The following is a 13,654-nucleotide window of genomic DNA, read 5'->3' on the forward strand; positions in this document are numbered from 1 at the left end:
TTGGGCAGTGTTCGGACACACCCCACACACTTCGCACTGGGCCCTGAAAGTGACATAGCCAGTCCCATGCAGAGTACATACCAATGAAACAGTCAGCCCTGACTACCAGCAGGAGACACAGAGATCAAAACTCTCCTTCACGCACTGAGTGTGGGCAGAACACGTTACAAAGCCACAGTGACCTCCCCCATATTTCTCTTCCAAGGAGGATGAGCAAGGAGATCAATAAGAATCATCATTAAGAGTCTCCCCTCCCTGTGCTGTGGGCGCAGGGAGGCAACCCTGCCCTGATCCCCGGGGCAAGTGCAACCTTGGGCCAATTAACAGACCTCTCTGAGGCCTTGTTCTTTCTTCTCTCCAATTATAAAAGCAATAAGCGCTCATTATAGAAAAACTGAAAAGCACAGGAAAACAGAAGGAAAGGCACCTATAACCTCATTATCTAAGTAGCTCCATTGTGAACACTTCGGGCTTTTCTCCAGCCTTCCCTCTGTGTCTGAGTTTCGCATTTTCACATAGGCAAGGAAAGCCCGCCTCCTTCCCCCTCCGGAAAGAGGATTGGTGCTCTCTGGGGGCTTCTTCTTGGCAGCCTATGGGTCGAAGGGAGAACTGCTTGCGGACTTCAGGGACGGTGACAGAATGTGGGCCTTGCCCCATTCCTAGGCCTCTCAGACCTGGCCTGAGGCTTTCACGTTCCCAGAAAACAAGAGTCCATGCTCAGTCCCCTTTGCAAACTGGAAGCCCATTAGCTCCTCAGAGGCTATACCCTGTCTTCATGAAGGCCCAGAGCGACTGGGGAATTGCTCTTGGGGACAGAGCCCACAGGGAAGCTGGGCACCAGGCACCGGGTCTCGGTAACGAAGGGGGCATCTGGAAGGACCTGGGCCTGCTGATCTACAGGTTCGGTCTGATGGCCCACGCAGGGGCTGTCCGTCACGGGGTTCGTTAGCAGAGCATTTTCATCTGAGTTGGGTGCCAATATTTAAAACTTGGCAGCAGCTGCTCTCGGAAATCAGGAGACCTGGCAGCTCTGGGCACACAGGTCCACACAGTGACAGCTATCCAGAGATGGAGCCCCTGTGTGGCCGCGGCCTCCAGGCCCCTCCATTTCTCCCCTAACCTGCTCCTCAGCCCCAGGCCTGCTTGCCGTGGGGCGTGCTGGGGTTCAGTGGCATGTAGGCCCAGGGGAGATGTGAACAAGGTTCCTATCCTCTGTCCTTACACTTTTTTATAGTCTACTTTTTTTCACGGCCCATCATCACAGAAGCAATTAGTAATGAAGGGAAAGCAACCAAAAAGCAATCAGCATTATCCCGATGGGGAATTTAACCATGACCATGGGCTGAAATGCTGTGAAGCCAAACTTTGTTCAGTACATCTTCTTTCCTAACAGGAACAAAGAGAGGTTACCATGGCAACAGGGGCTTGGAGCTTGGCGGTCAGTGTTGCTGACGCTGGTGCTGACCACTCGGCAATCAGAAAGCGGGTGGGCAGTGGGGGTGGGGGCATAGAGCAAAGCGGAGGAGCAAACACTGGCTGCAAATGTGAAAACCTTTAGTTTGGTTGTTAGCTCTCTTCTGTGTTTGGCTTTATGTCTGGCAAGCGTGGACAGTTGCTTCTACGGGCTGCCCTTTGGATTTGGCGGGTAAGAAAGACTCATTGACCCAATTTCTTCCTTTTCCTTCATCGTGTGTGGGAGCAGTGTCCCCTATACTGGTTTTGAGGAGCTCTTGGCATCTGTGTACGATTCATTCCTTCAGTAAGCACTTACCGAGCCCCTACCGTGGGAACAAAACAGACACGGTTCCTTGCAGAGGTAAAATCACAGACAGATGATCAGACTGAAACGGGGTTGGCTCCTCTGCAGGGAAAATGCAGGTAACTATAAAAATTACTAAAGACCTTTTTGTTTTATTCCGTTAACACCTGATCAGGGGGCATCTGGGTGGCTCAGTCGGTTAAGCACATGATTCCTGATTTCAGTTCAGGGCATGATCTCAAGGTCTTGAGATGGAGCCCCAAGTCCAGCTCTGCACTCAGCAGGGAGCCTGCTGGAGATTCTCTCTCCTTCCCTCTGCTCCTCCCCCAACTTGTGCATGTGCATACGCATGCGCTCCTCTCTCTCGCTCTCTCTCTCAAATAAATACATACATCTTAATAAAAAAGATGCTCTCGGGCGCCTGGGTGGCTCAGTGGGTTAAAGCCTCTGCCTTCAGCTCAGGTCATGATCCCAGGGTCCTGGGATCGAGCCCCACATCGGGCTCTCTGCTCTGCGGGGAGCCTGCTTCCTCCTCTCTCTCTGTCTGCCTCTCTGCCTACTTGTGATCTCTGTCTGTCAAATAAATAAATAAAATCTTTAAAAAAAAAAAAAAAAAAAAAAAAAAAAAAGATGCTCTCACCCTCTCCCTCTGATCCACCTCCCCTTTTCTAGAAAAAAAAAATAAAAGAGTATAAGGGTAAGCCTAATTTACAATGGAAGTGCCTAGAAGTTCTCAGAAAGGCCATTTCCCTAAAACTAGAGGATGAACATGAAGAAATCAGGCAATGGGTCTTCACAGCAGAAGAGCAAACACAAAGGCTCCAAGGTGTGCAAAACATGAGCACATTCTAGGAACAGAAGAGCTGCTGTGATGCACAGTAAACAAGGGGACAGCAGCCCACGATGAAGCTGGAGAGAGAGGTAGGGGCCAACTTGCAAGTAGCTTTATAGTCTATGGGGATAATTTTTTCCCAAGAGCAGTCGGGCTTTGAAACAAAGTGGCTGTATGGAGAAGAGGTGAGAAAAGAGATTATGACAGGTTGAATTAAGTAGTGGCAGGCAGGGTGAAGAGAAGGGAATGATTTGAGATCACTTTTAAAGGGCTAGGGGAAAGAGTATTCAAGGCTGACAATAAAGGAAATTCAAGGCTCACACACAATAAAGGAAATAGAAGTTAAAACCACATAGAGATACCAACTCTCCCCCTATCAAATAAACAAAAACCTAGAAACTTCACAAAACATGGTGACGATAAAGCTATGGAGAAACAGAAATTCTCTTACATTGCTGATAGGAATGCAAAATGGCACAATCCCTGTGAAAGGGAATTTGGCAACGTCTAGCAAAACTAAATCTGCGTTTGCCTTTTGTACCAGATATCCTACTTCTATCCCAAAGAAACACCAACAAAAATAAAGGAAAAAAAAGTATCTTTGCACAGAACTATTCGTCGCAACACTATTTATAATAGCAAAAGCCTGAGAAACCCAAATATCCATCAATAATAGAAGATACACTTTCACATCACTCAGCAATTCCATTCCCAGACATTTGCCAAAGAGAAATAGAAGTCCATCCCCAAAAAGATCCACATGGGAATGTTTATTGCAGCCCTAATCATACCTTCCAAAAACTGGAAACAACCAAAATACCCCTCCCCTGGCGAAGGGATAAATGACAGTATCCACTGTATGGGTATACAATGGAATCCACTCAGCAATCAAAAAGAAAACAAGCACACAAAACATAGATCTCAAAGGCATTGTGCTAAGTGTGAGAAGCCAGACACAAAGGCTACCTACTGTAGGCCTCCACTTACATGAAATTCTGGAAAAGGCAAGACTACAGCGACAAAGCAGACCAGTGGCTGCCAGGAGCTGGGGTTGAGGGAGAAGGCCCGACAACAAAGGACACAAAGGAATTTGGGGGGTTGGTAGAAATGGTCTACATCTTATTGGTCGTGGTGGTTACATGATTAAATTCAAAATTCATTGAAATTGTATGCTTAAATTTTGTGACTTTCATTTTACTTAAATTATACCTCAATAAAGGCCAATTTGGGGGACCCGCTGGGTGGCTCAGTTGGTTAAGCATCTGTCTTCAGCTCAGGCCATGATCTCAGCCCCAAGTCAGGCTCCCTGTTCATCGTGGAGTCTGCTTCTCCTTCTCTCTCTGCCCATCCCCCCGATCATGCACACTCTCTCTCCCTCGCTCTATCTCAAATAAATAAATAAAATCTTAAAAAAATAATAATAAAGGCCAATTTTATTTCAGAGTAAGGAGAAGGAAGGAAGGGTATTCTAACTGGTGACTTTGTAAGGTTGCTAGGGTACCAATTCACTATGCTAAAAAATTATAATTAAAGGGAAAGAATCAAGTAGTTCAGTACCTGTACAGACTACATTTCAGGGTGCAGCCTCTACCCTGGTCCTTTTAGATTCTGCTAAACATCAGACTCACGAGCCAACAACAGGCCTCTGGGGGGCCATAGTGCAGGAACACAAATGGCCAGCTGCCGCTTCCAGTCGGCGATGAGAGAAGAATTAGGCACAAACAAGTCAGCTGCGAAAGACTGGGAGCAGGGGACAACAGTGGAAAAGGACTGCTGCCACGAGCAACTCCACAGTCTCACTTTTATTGGATAGAAAACAATAGCCAACAGAAGGATTGATGAAGGTCAAATGTTAATCCCGTCTTGCAGACAAGCAAGAAGGAGGCTAAAGTTTATAGTTAAACAAGCACATTCAAAGGACTCATCTAACTAACAACGGGCGCTTCTGGGAAGAGAAAGGAGCGATAACGGATAAGGGAAGCAGGCGGTTTTTGTTCCACCCTGAGCTGACCGGGCGTTCCTGGGTGCTCGGCTTCCCTGAAGTAGGCGGCGCTCCGCCCTGGGCAGGCCGGGCGTCCAGGCTGCACGGCTTCAGGGTCGTACATCGTCCTTCTCCCCAAAGACCTGTTGTCAGTATCAGTATTTTTTAAGGCCATGTCTAAATGTGCTTGGCAACAAGTAAAATCCTCCAGGGGTTACAGTTTAAGTAACAAATTGTTCCGAGGGGCAGCAGCAGCCAGCAGGGCAGCACCAGGCACCCCTCCTCCACGGACATGTCCTAGGCCATGCAGCAGCCCAAGAGCCACCCCAGGAGCTGTCCTCTCCCCAGGGAACAGCTCAGTGCTGGGGAAGGAGAACTCCCTAGGACCGGTGCAGGAGACATGCTGGGGCAGAAGCCTCATGCCCCTACAGGAAGCAATATCTCTGCAACGGTCAATAGGCAAGAGCTTCTGGGGTGCTCACAGGAGTCCCTGCACTCAGGGAATCCATGGTTGATCTTCCAAGGCATTTCCAAAGAGGGATGTGACAGTCCTCTGAGTTGACCTGCCCCTCCTTCCACACCTCCATGGTTGATTCAGACCAGGGTGGACTCCTGGCCCAAGGCCAGCCATTCTGCCAGCTGACCAGCAACCAGCCCACTCACAATTTAATTAACCTTACTTCACACCATACACATACAAAAATTAATTCTACAAGGACGGAAGACCTATAGTGAAAAGCTTCTAGATATATAAATAATATATATAGATATATAGATATATATAATATATAGATATGTATTGTAGATATAGATATATAGATATATATAGATATATATCTATTTGTCTTCTAGATATATAAATACATAAATAAAGCTTCTAGAAAAAAAACACAGGTGAATCTGTCATGAATCTCTAAGTGTGTGCAAATACATTTTGAACAGACAACAAAAGGCATTAGCCACAAAAGGAAAGATTAAGAACTCTGATTACAGTATAATTAAGGATTTCTGTTAAGAGCCACCATTAAGGGAGTAAAAATTCAAGTCACAGATTAGAAAAAGATATCTGTGACACATTTATCTCTGAAAGGCTCCTATTGAAAATATACAAAGAACCCTTACAAATTACTAAGAAAAAGACAACCCAATTTTAAAAAGGAAAAACCTGGTGACAATTTCACAAAAGAGGATATCCAAATGGCCAATACATGTATGAAAAAGTGCTCAGCATTACTACATAGGAATGGATACAAAGTGGGGGGAAACCCCAATAAGATACTGTGACACACCCACCAGGATGGCCACCAGCAACAAGAGATGGTGAGGGCATGGGGCTCCTCGGACTCTAGGTCCTACCAGAGGCATAGTAAAATTATACGACCACTTTATAAAACAATATGGCAGCATCCATTCAAACCAAACAGGCCTTTAGCTGTGACCCAGAAACCCCCGTCATAGGCCCAGACTCCTCAAAAAATATACAAGAATATACACAGTAGCTTTGTTCATTGTAACCAAAACTGGAAACTCAAATGCCCACACAAAGGAAAATGGATTTTTTTTTTAGATTTTATTTACTTATTTGATAGAAAGCAGAGCAAGAGAGAGAGAAATAGAGAGTGCACATGAACAGGAGTGAAGGGCAGAGAGAGAGGGACAAGCAGACCCCTCGCTGAGTGGGGAGCCTGACAAGGGGCTTAATCGCAGGACCACAGGATCATGACCCAAAGTGGAGGCAGATGCTTAGCTGATTGAGCCACCCAGGAACCCCAAGGAGAATGGATTTTAAATTCAATTTATTCATGCTGTGAACAAGGACAGAGCAAAAAAGAGAGAGAAGACAGAGAGGATTGCTGCCCCACACAAAGTCATGGCTGAATCCTGAAGACATGATGGAAAGAAGCCAGATATATAAGAATATACATTGTTTGTCTGTGGTGATGGAACTCAGAACGCCCGTTGCCTTTAGGGAAAGGGTGTGGAGGGGGATGGGACACGAGAGGTTTCTGGAAAGCTGGAAGCATTCTCTGATATTTCTTAATATCAGCATCATCAGGTGTTGAAATTCATCTGTAACACTCTACTGTGTTAAATTTAATATCTATGTCAAGTCTAATCTAATCTCTGTCAAATACATGTGTGTTAAATCTTTTTAAAAAATTAATCATCTAACTAAGAGACCATGTGTGAATCTGGGAACGCATGCAGGGTAAGCTCCAGAGTGAGCCCCTGGCAGCCCCAGGCTACAGAAAGAAGACAAGGGGCTATGGCGGGGAAGCCAGCTCCAGAGCAGAGAATGGGACAGGAGGGATTAGAAGCCTCAGGAAGGTGGTGGGAAGACCCTGAGAGTCAGGGGACAGGGTCGCTACTGAGTCTCTGGCCCCAGCTCTAAGTCCTGACTTCTTTCAGCAAAACCTCAGCATTCCAACCATAAACCCCGTCATTACTTGAGGTGACCCGTGTGGAACCAAACCTTGTGATTTGCTCTCTAGTCACTTGTTTCCAAATGTAAAACTCAAAAATGGAGAATCTGGGTAAGCAGCTGATAGGAGTAGAAACTGGTATATTTTCTAGAAGACAGTTTTTGTAATATAAAGCAAAAGACTTAAAAATGAATACACCCTAGGAATCTTTAGGTCAATATTTAGATATTCCAGAGATTTGTTTAAAAAGCAAAAAACAGGGGCACCTGGCTGGTTCAGTTGTAAGAGCATGCAATTCTTGAGCCCCACTTACATAGAGATTATGTAAATTTTTTAAAAAAGCAAGAAAGGAAAATAACCAATTTGTCTAACAATAGCGTTAAACTCTTCATCCGTCCTATGATTTCTTTTTGACTTTTTTAAGATTTTATTTTTAAATAATCTCTACACCAACATCGGGCTTGAACTCACAACTCAAGATCAAGATCTGTGTGTTCCACACATAGACCAGTGGAAAAGAGTAGAGAGCCCAGATATGGACCCTCAACTCTATGGTCAAATAATCTTCAGCAAAGCAGGAAAAAACATATGGTGGAAAAAAGACAGTCTCTTCAATAAATGGTGCTGGGAAAATTGGACAGCTATATGTAGAAGAATGAAACTTGACCATTCTCTTACACCATACACAAAGATAAACTCGAAACGTGAGGAACGAAAGACCTCAACGTGAGGCAGGAATCCATGAGAATCGTAGAGGAGAACATAGGCAGTAACATCTTCGATATTGGCCACAGCAACTTCTTTCAAGATATGTCTCCAAAGTCAAAGGAAACAAAAGCAAAAAATGAATTTTGGGGACTTCATCAAGATCAAAAGCTTCTGCACAGCAAAGGAAACACTCAACAAAACAAAGAGGCAACCCACAGAATGGGAGAAGATATTTGCAAATGACAGTACAGACAAAAGGCTGATATCCAGGATCTATAAAGAACTCCTCAAACTCAACACACACAAAACAGATAATCATGTCAAAAAATGGGCGAAGACATGAACAGACACTTCTCCAATGAAGACATACAAATGGCTATCAGACACATGAAAAAATGTTCATCATCACTAGCCATCAGGGAGATTCAAATTAAAACCACATTGAGATACCACCTTACATCAGTTAGAATGGCCAAAATCAACAAGACAGTAAACAACATGTGTTGGAGAGGATGTGGAAAAAGGGGAACCCTCTTACACTGTTGGTGGGAATGCAAGTTGGTGCAGCCACTTTGGAGAACAGTGTGGAGATTCCTTAAGAAATTAAAAATAGAGCTTCCCTGTGACCCTGCAGTTGCATTCCTGGGTATTTACCCCAAAGATACAGATGTAGTGAAAAGAAGGCCCATCTGTACCCCAATGTTATAGCAGCAATGGCCACAGTCACCAAACTGTGGAAAGAACCAAGATACCCTCCAACAGACGAATGGATAAGGAAGATGTGGTCCATATATGCTACGGAGTATTATGCCTCCATCAGAAAGGATGAATACCCAACTTTTGTATCAACATGGACAGGACTGGAAGAGATTATGCTGAGTGACATAAGTCAAGCAAAGAGTCAATTATCATATGGTTTCACTTATTTGTGGAGCCTAAGGAATAACATGCGGGACATGGGGAGATGGAGAGAAGGGAGTTGGGAGAAATTGGAGTGGGGGGAGAATCATGAGAGACTATGGACACTGAAAAACAACCTGAGGATTTTGAAGGGGTGGGGAGTGGGAGGTTGTGTAAGCCTGGTGGTGGGTATTATGGAGGGCACGTATTGCATGGAGCACTGGGTGTGGTGCATAAACAATGAATTCTGACACACTAAAAAGAAATTTTAAAAATTTAATTTAATTTAATTTAAAAAAGAGCTGCATGTTCCACCTACTCAGCCACCCAGGAGCCTCTTTTTTTGTTTTTTTAATATATTATAGGATATCATTAAACCATTCTTTATAACAGAAAAAAAAACTGGGGTGCCCAGGGGGCTCAGTGTGTTAAGCCTCTGCCTTCAGCTCAGGTCATGATCTCAGGTCCTGGGATCGAGCCCTGCATCAGGCTCTCTGCTTGACAGGGAGCCTGCTTCCTCCTCTCTCTCTGCCTGCCTCTCTGCCTACTTATGATCTCTCTCTGTGAAATAAATAAATAAAATCTTTAAAAAAAAAAAAAAGAAAAAGAAAAAAAAACTTAAGACATCTTAATGTCTATGAAAGGGATAATGATTAAATTGCATAGCCACATTCTGAATAATTATGCAATTAAAAAACAAAGAAGAAGAAGAAGAAGAGGAAGGACGCCTGGGTGGCTCAGTCAGTTAAGTGGCCAAGTCAGATTTCGGTTCAGGTCATGATCTTGGGGTCCTGGGATCGAGCCCGCATCAGGCTTCCTGTTCAGCGGGGAATCTGCTTGAGGATCCTCCCTCTCTCTCCCTCTGCCACTCTGCCACAGAGCACACTCACGTGCTCTACTCTAAAATAAATAGACCTTTCTAAAAAAGAAAAAAAAATGAGATAAATCCATATGTCCTGACATGTTGACTGAAAAAGTGTTGATACAAAAAGCAAATTGCAAATAAAACGAATGCTATGAATAGATGTTGTTGATAAATTAACAAATATGATGCTTATATATTTACATTTGCATTTAAAATGTTATTAAAGTTTAATTATTTTTTAATTTTCCTACCCATGAATTTTTTGAGTTTTTAATAATGAGTGTACTATTGATGTAATTTTTTGAACTAAAGAAAATTTTTAAATAATAATGTTGATACAAAGAAAATATACTGGCATGCCTGGGTGGCTCAGTTCGTTGGGTATCTGCCTTTGGCTCAGGTCATGATCCCAGAGTCTTGGGATTGAGCCCCACATTGGGCTCCCTGCTGGGTACGAAGCCTGTTCTCCCTCTCCCACTCCCCCTGCTTGTGTTTGCTCTCGAAGAAAATATACTGAAACCAAGATTCACGCTATATTTCTAAATTGAAAAGAAGCAATTTACAAAAGAGAATGTAGAATATGAGACCTTTTTCTGTAAACTTTCAAACCACACAAATATTAAAAGTGGATATTTTAGATATTGGTATTAAGGAAAAGATAAAATGGTAACAAGTTAAAGTGGTAAAAGTAGGCAAAATTTTTTAAATATTTATTTATTTATTTGAGCGAGAGAGGGAGAGTGAGCTTGAGATAGAGAGAGTGGGCACCAGCAGGAGGAGAGGCAGAGGGAGAGGGAGAAGCCGATTCTTCGCTGAGCAGAGAGCCCGATGCAGGGATCCCAGGACCCTGAGATCATGACTTGAGCTGAAGGCAGATGTTAAGCCAACTGAGCCACGCAGGCGCCCCTAAGCAAAATTTTTAAACAAAAAATAAGACAACATGGGGAGACAGCCATTTTCACAGTCACTGGGACAGCATACACTGGGACATATCTGGAAAACAATGTGAAATTGTGTTTTTATCAGTCTTAAAACTACTTATAATTTTTGTCCAAAAATATGATCTAGAACTCTATTCTCAAGAAATAATCCCAGAGATGCAGTCAAAGATTGTACACCAAGATATTCCTAACAGTATAATTTGTAACAACAGAAAACTGGAAACTGTGTGGAGTTCCAATATAACTGTTTTCAAAGATGCAGAACAAAATCAGAAAACCATAAACTAAAATTATAACAATGCTTTCTTCATTGGTTGAAATATATTTTTATTTTATTTATTACTGTCTCATATTTTTTAAACTTACTAGTGGCCCTTTACTGTTTTTTACCATTGGGAAGAGAAAGGATTTTTCTAAAAACAATAATAAGCCAATAATCATTGTTTTTTCTATGATTTCTCTCATATGAGGGACCTAGAGCAGTCACATCCATGGAGACATAAGTAGAATGGTTTGGGCCAGAAGTGGGGGGAGGGAGAATAGGGGAGTTAATGGATACAGAGTTTCAGCTGGGGAAGACAGCAAAATTCTGGAAATGTATGATGGCTATGGATAACAATATAAATGCATATAATCCCACAGACCTGTACACTTAAAAATGGTTAAAATGGTAAATTTTGTTATATACCTTTTAACCACAATTTTTTAAAAAGTACAGTCCGTAAGTTTTTGAGTAGTTTCTATGGACTGTTCCATTTATAATTCTTCCAAGTAAACGTTTCTAACTAACCGTAAGGAGTGACAGATCATTAGGAATCCTCAGGAGTGATTAGATAGAGGACAAACCCAGGAAGAAAGCCACCTCAGTGTGCCAAAGGATAGCAATAATCTGCATTACAGAATTTATGTGGATCTTTCCTATCAGTTCCCCAATTGGTGGGAACAAAGACAGCTCCAAGCTGTCCAGTATATATAAAAAGTCCGACATGTATACATATATAAGTAAATATATATAAATACACAAAAGCTGAACATTAATCCTCACCCCAATTCTTGTCTCCAAAACTCTCCCTGGTACGTACAGTACGTCTTTCCCAAAGTCTCCAGTGTGGGGCCATGGTTGACCCCGATGTAGACACTAAAAAGGCCACCTCCCCTGATTTGAACCTGCCACCGCTGTTCCTGAGGGTACTGGATCCTTCAGGCCTTCCTAGGGTCTCCTCTGCACCCCTTCCTACCCATATCCCTCTGGAGGCAACAGCCCACTATAACTGCAGCATGAAATGTGAGGCTCAGAGAAGAGAGGCGAGATAGACTGCTGTGTACTCTGCGTCCTGTGCGTACAGACAGGCTAACAGAAAGGTGTTGGACATCTGAGGGGTTAGCATTCTGTTTTATCTATTCTCCAAAGGTTAAGAAAAGTCCAAAAACGTAACACTTAATCCCTATGTTGAGATACAATTTTAATTATGTCCTTCATCATCTATTCCCTTCAACCTCACAATACCTGTTGAGCTTTTTTTTTTTTTTTTTTCACATGCCAGACACTAGCGGAAGAGCCTGGGATTCGATGATAAGCTAGACGGCAAGCCTGCCACTAAAGAACTCAGACCTAGCGGAGAGTGTGGACAAGCGGACAGGCGAGTATGATGCAACCATAACCCAGTGCACTGCGGGCTATGAGGCAGTGAAGCGCCGGGCCCCACGGCGCTAGGGAAGTGAGCATCACTCACTTGTGGCCTTCCTGTGTTGCACTTCCCAATATGCAAGAACTTTTATTACACATCTTAGCATTTTCATTTATTCTTTACTGCATTTCAAGAGTAAGAACTTCTTGCTTTGGTTCACTAGTTTCTCAACCTTGGCACTACTGACATTTAGGACTTGATCATTCTTTGCTGTGGGTTGTCCTGTGTGTGACGGGATAGGTAGCAGCATCTCTGGTTTCTACCCACTAGATGCCAGCAGTCCTTTCCCCAAGTTGTGTGGATTTAAAAATAAATAAATAAATAAATAATGTGTCCAGACATTGCAGAAGTCCCCTAGGGGACAAAACTGCCCCCAGCTGAAAATCACTGCTCTTCTGTTCCTCACACAGGCTGAGGAAACTTAAACGCCTCTGAATGTTGCCCCTTTGCGTTGTCAAGGTACGCTCCTCTCCTGAGCCGTACAGCCTGTGAATTCCAACCCGCTGTGGCCGTGCTCCCAGAAGCACAGTGAGCAGTGTTCCGGTATGTGCAGGGAGGAGTGGGCGAGCAGGCGGGCAACACCACTGTCAAAAGCCTGGGATGCCTGCCTAAGTAACGTGCCCTCCATCCACCAGGCAGCCATCATTAGAGCTGGTGAGCGATCATACTTGAAGAATCAGACTTCACGGGGCGCCTGGGTGGCTCAGTGGGTTAAGCCGCTGCCTTCGGCTCAGGTCATGATCTCAGGGTCCTGGGATTGAGTCCCGCATCGGGCTCTCTGCTCGGCGGGGAGCCTGCTTCCCTCATCTCTCTCTGCCTGCCTCTCTGCCTACTTGTGATCTCTGTCTGTCAAATAAATAAATAAAATCTTTAAAAAAAAAAAAAAAAAGAATCAGACTTCACAATATGGTGGCAGCAGGGCACGGGGAAGACAGGAGACTAATGGGCTCTTGGAAAGGCCTGGCAACGAGTGATGGCATTCTGATCTAGGAACGTGGTGTAAACAGTAGAAAAAGGCACAAGCGGCACAGAAGTCAACTCTCCTCAGGAGCAGGTGGAGAGACAAGGGAGAAGAGCCAAGGCTGGCTCCCATGGCCAGGGCCTCAGTGGCCCCGAGGCGGAACGTACATATGAGAAGGGCTTGGGGTCGGTCCAGCTTGAGAGGGGCGGGAGCCACAGACGGGCTGGAGGACAGCAAGCAGCCCTCCTGTGCTCCAAACCGGTTTCTTCCTCTGTAAGTGGAGACAGATGGCCAACACCCACACTGCTGGGCAGATGAAATGAAATATTTCATGTGAGCCCTGCGCACAACGCCCAGCATTGGTGCTCCCCCCACAGGGCCACTGACTGAAACCACAAGGAGCAATTTGTGAAGATAAATGGCAAGATGAGCATTCTGGCTTTTTATTAAGATATAATTTGCATACTACAAACCTCATCCATTTAACGAGTACAGCTCACTGCTGTTTAGTATATTCATGAGGTCATACAACCATCACCTCCAACTGCTTCCAGCACGTATTCACCCCCGCAGAGAGGAACACCATACCCATTAGC

The sequence above is a fragment of the Mustela putorius genome, unplaced genomic scaffold (assembly GCF_011764305.1).
Source record: "Mustela putorius furo isolate JIRA1106 unplaced genomic scaffold, ASM1176430v1.1 tig00003867_pilon_pilon_pilon, whole genome shotgun sequence".
NCBI classification, from domain to species: Eukaryota; Metazoa; Chordata; class Mammalia; order Carnivora; family Mustelidae; genus Mustela; species Mustela putorius.